Here is a 5,630-nt window from a genome sequence, read left to right on the forward strand (position 1 = left end):
AAACATTTTAATAATTGTCTCACACAATTCTTAATGTTTCTCAAAAAAAGGGATTTGGAAGGGATTTGCATACTTCTCCCTCTACAGTGCATAATATAATTAAACGATTCAAGGAATCTGGGGGAATTTTACTGCGTAAAGGGCAATGGCACACAAGGACGAACACCAATGATCTCCAATCCTTCAGATGGCATTGTATCAAGAACCGTCATGCATCAATAGCTTTATAATCACATGGGGCAGGGATTACTTTGGCAGCACTTACGTTGAGAACCAACATGCACTTATCCTCCCTCTATTCATTTTTAATATTTAATCTATTCTCATTTTAAGCCATCTAAATGGAAATTAGAACAGCATTTATTACTCTATTGATTTTGTCATACTTAATCTAAAGTTTATTTATAAATGTAATCATTTTTAATACCCGTTTCATGCCAGCCTTGTGTGTCAGCACTTTTGAAAGGCAAGTTTTTTCTACAACGTCTGTTTGACCTACTTTTACTTGCATTTTTTGCACAAATATGTCCGGTGCCACTTGGAAACACATCCTATCAGGCCCGGAGTGGCTAATCGGGAGATTCGGGAGGATTCCCGATGGGCCGGCTCATGTCAGTCTCGAGTTTGGACCGGTTGGATGGAAAAAATAATTTTGACATTTATCTGTCACTTATCTAATCATCTTCTTACATTCATTCATCTGACAGCGCAGCCCCTACATCGCTGTAGATCAGATGGGTTCTACCATCTGAGGGAATCCCCCCCTCCCAAATGTTTCAGTTGGTTTGGCCCACGAGTCGTCTTTTCTTGAGCGCCGGTAAAAGTAAATTTACAACAGGCAAACCAACAGTCGCAAATCATCAGTCGGTGGTTGTTTTAGAACCCAATACACAGCATTAATCACAAATATCCAGTTTCAAGCTGAAAATAATAAACATAATTTGAAGTGTAATATATTAAATAGCCTAACTCATGAATGGAATGTTTTTGTTCCGACGCTGCTGTACTGATGATCCATGACTACTGAAGGGACAGGTAGAGGATAGTCTAACAGTTATTTAAACTAACATAGTTATTTGTAATGTAAAATATAACGTAGAGAATATACATGATATATGTTAAATTGTTCAGACATTCAGAAAGATGTCAGCATGATAGCCTAATTTATTTTAACAAATGGAGACAAATAGCCTAAATCACTATCAATTTTACACCATCATAATATAAGCTAAAAAAAAGCATGTTATGTTATTCAGCAAAATAAGCTAACCCTTAATGATTTTTTTTTAGCCTCAGAGCAGCAGATAAGCCAGTCTGATCCTGCTGGTGAACCGAGTAGACATGGAGAGGCCAGGACTACAGAGACAGGCAGAGAGGATAAAAATGAACTAAAAAAACTATTTTATGTAACAAGTTGCACACAGAACAGATGTGATCGATAGATTCTAAATGATACCCAGTACCCATATATTCAGAATGCTGAAAATGCATTAAAATCAGCCCAAATGAAATAGGTAAACAGGAACTCTTGTACACAGAGAAGGAAATTCTCATGTCTATAGACAATCACACCGTTATTAATAAAGTTGCAGAAACCAGTGCACTGTTTAGGAGGCTTTTGATGCTGCAGGTAGCCTACTAAATATACGTGTAGTGAAGCTACTTAAGAGTTTAGTGTAAACCTAACAATAGAGCACCTCTCTGTGGGGAAGACATGCAATTTTAATTTCAAATTATTTTTATTTCAACTTATTGCTCCTGTACAAATGTAAATACGTTTTCATCTTTATAACATTTTTTACCTTTTAAATCTTTATCTGATTTAAATTAAACATGTTTAAGTCAAGTGTTTTCTGTTAACTTACCAACATATACCTGAACTTATACCCAATAAAAAGGAATTGTTAGAGCTAGCTGCTGTTTTATTTATTCAAATTCCTCCTCCATGGAAAAAGTGGGCCGGGTTTGGGAATGAAACTCCCGGGCTGAAAAGGGGGCCCACTCCGGCCCTGCATCCTATAAAGACAGTAATGAACCCTAGGCTAGGGCGCCTATGAATCTCAGGGCATCACTTGCTCACATGTTCACTTACTTACACCTATGGGCAATTAATAGCAGCCAGAGCAGCCAGGGGAAACACATGCAGACATGGGCAGGTCATGTTAAACTTTGCACAGACAGTGACTGGAAGCAATGTATGACCCATTTTGCTGTACAGCATCCAATCTACTAGCTGTACCACTGTACTTATTTAAAAACTTATAAATGGGATCTAAATTGTTATTGCTATTGTAACCTATCAGAAAAGATTGGATATCAGGATTGGGATGTTTCTGTAGTATAGCCCCTGGAACAAAAGTGTCCTGCACATTCAGAGGTGGAAGTCCATGTGCATGGAAAATGTTGACTTAACCAGGGTGTTTTGTTGTGGCCAGTTTCCCATATTCCCCTTGTGTGCTGAGCGATGTGCCCTGAGAGGGGAAGTTATCTGACCGATCTGGTTCTGGCTCCTCAGCAAGGATCTAGGTTTGTCCACCTGGTGGGGTAGGGGGCAGTGAGGGAAGAGTCAGATCCCCTCTTCGCTTTTATGCCGCTTCCTGTTCCTATAAACATCTGTGGCCCAGCAGGGTTACCTCACACAGTTTTAGCCACAGCTGTCAAACCCCAGCAAGGCCAGCTTCCCCAAAGAGCCTGGATTCTTCTTCTGACCTCTTCATCCAAAGCCAGCGCCTCCTGAGTCCATCCTCCCCCTAACCTCAGAGATAAACTGCAGCGAGTCAGATTACCCAGAATCCCTGCTCCTCTGAAGCAGCCCATTCATAGGCCCCTAGAAGCCGATAAGAGGATGAATCACAGCTCTGTTCGGAGGGCTTTGTGGGAGCCGCTCTGCTCCATCTCTTAGAGGCTCTTTGTGTATTGATGCTTCAGCTGTGTGTGTATGTGTGTGTGTGTGTGTGTGTACACGTGTGTGACTGAGTAAGTGTATGTGTGTTAGGATCTGTGTGTCGCTACGCTGGGGACGTTTGGTTGAGACTACACGATAAAGAAGAAAATGTCTAAGCTGTAACCGGTGATCTGACAGAAATAGACAGGCTTTTTATCTCCTGGAGCCATGCTAGAGAAAGAACACAATGTCCTTCACTCCAATCTTATAATTTCCCTCTTCCTTGTTCATCATTACCTTTAATAAGAAGAGGAATTAGACCTGGTCTACAGTAACATAAGTACATTTGAAATTCACATTTTCCGGTCCATTTACAAAGTAGAAACAACAGACAATATGATTTTTGCATTGTAGATTAAATAGGGAAACATTTATTTCAATGGTGCTGACGGGCAGCACGGTGGTTCGGTGGGTAGCACTGTCGCCTCACAGCAAGAAGGTCCTGTGTTTGATCCCCAGGTGGGGCGGTCCGGGTCCTTTCTGTATGGAGTTTGCGTGTTCTCTCCGTGTCTGCGTGGGTTTCCTCCGGGAGCGCCGGTTTCTACCCACAGTCCAAAAACATGCAAGTGAGGTGAATTAAAGATACAAAATTGTCCATGACTGTGTTTGATATAACCTTCTTAACTGAAGAACCTTGAGTAATGAGTAACTACCGTTCCTGTCATGAATGTAACCAACTTGTAAAATATGACATTAAAATCCCAATAAAACAAACAAACAAAGGTGCTGACACACAAGCTCAGTGTTATTAAGTTAATAACCAGTTAATTATATTCTAGTATTGAATGAACCAGGCTATTCACCAGGCACCACACTGTAAGATCTACAATGCATAACACAATAGTCCTACCTTCATAAACACAATATAATAATTAAAATGCCAAATCTATGGAGCTGAGGTTTGCTGCCCAGTCCAGTCATACTGATGTCTCAATTAAGAGAACTATGATTAGCCTCCAACTGAAGCACATTTTAGTTAGTTTTGACAGTCTTGGAATTTTTTTTATAACATAGGTATAAAATATCGACACACAACAAAGCATTTGTGGATCTACACTGCTTTCATTTAGGCTTTCAGCTGTTTTAGCCACACTCACTGTGTATAACATTCATTATACACTGCCTGGCCAAAATAAAGGTCACACACTCTAATATTTTGTTGGACCGCCGTTAGCTTTGATTACGGCACACATTTGCTGTGGCATCGTTTCCACAAGCTTCTTCAATGTCACAACATTTATTTCTGTCCAGAGTTGCATTAGTTTTTTTTTAGTTTTTCCCCAAGATCTTGTATTGATGATGGGAGATTTGGACCACTGGGCAAAGTCTTCTCCAGCACATCCCAAAGATTCTCAATGGGGTTCAGTTCTGGACTCTGTGGTGGCCAATCCATGTGTGAGAATGATGTCTCATGCTCCCTGAACCACTCTTTCACAATTTGAGCACGATGAATCCTGGCATTGTCATCTTGGAATATGCCCGTGCCATCAGGGAAGAAAAAATCCATTGATGGAATAACCTGGTTGTTCAGTATATTCAGGTAGTCAGCTGACCTCATTCTTTGGGCACATAACGTTGCTGAACCTAGACCTGACCAACTGCAGCAACCCCAGATCATAGCACTGCCCCCACAGGCTTGTACGGTAGGCACTAGGCATGATGGGTGCATCACTTCAGCCGTCTCTCTTCTTACCCTGATGCGCCCATCACTCTGGAACAGGGTAAATCTGGCCTCATCAGACCACATGACCTTCTTCCATTGCTCCAAAGTCCAATCTTTATGCTCCTTAGAAAATTGAAGCCGTTCTTGCCGGTTAGCCTTACTGACAAGTGGTTTTCTTAAGGCTACACAGCTGTTTAGTCCTAATCCCTTGATTTCCCTTCGCATTGTGCATGTGGAAATGCTCTTACTTTCACTATTAAACATATCCCTGAGTTCTACTGTTGTTTTTCTACCATTTTATTTCACCAAATGTTTAAGTGATCGCTGATCATGATCATTCAAGATTTTTTTCCGACCACATTCCTTCCTCGAAGATGATGTTTCCCCACTGTCCTTCCACTTTTTAATAATGCATTGGACAGTTCTTAACCCGATTTTAGTAGTTTCAGCAATCTCCTTAGATGGTTCTCTGCTTGATGCATGCCAATAATTTGTCCCTTCTGAAACAGATTAACATCTTCTCCATGACCACAGGATGTGTCTTTAGACATGGTTATTTAACAAATTAGAAGCTACTCAACTGCATCAGTTAGGGTTAAATAACTTGTTGCCAGCTGAAACATAATCACCCATGCAGTAATTATCCAATGGGAGGCTCTTACCTATTTGCTTAGTTAAATCCAGGTGGTGACATTTTTTTGGCCAGGCAGTGTATTTTGCTGTTGGTGTATAAAAGCTCTACATACAAAATGACTCTGATTTGTAGATAGTTATAATATTGTGGAGGTTATGGTTAGTTTAATAGTTTTATGTGTGTTCATTTGTTCTGAAGTGTGTGGGGCTGGGGTTTGTACAATGTGCTGTTTCTGTGTGTACTGTTTATTTTACATAGTTGTGTTTTGTATTTGTTATGGATTGCTTTGGGCTGGTACAAATCTAGTATTCACCATGCTGAACGTCTTCTCCTCTAATTGGTTGTCTCCATTTTGCTTAGTAAAACCAGGTAGTATGGATTCAGACTTT

Source organism: Trichomycterus rosablanca, chromosome 10 (assembly GCF_030014385.1).
Source record: "Trichomycterus rosablanca isolate fTriRos1 chromosome 10, fTriRos1.hap1, whole genome shotgun sequence".
Lineage (NCBI taxonomy): Eukaryota > Metazoa > Chordata > Actinopteri > Siluriformes > Trichomycteridae > Trichomycterus > Trichomycterus rosablanca.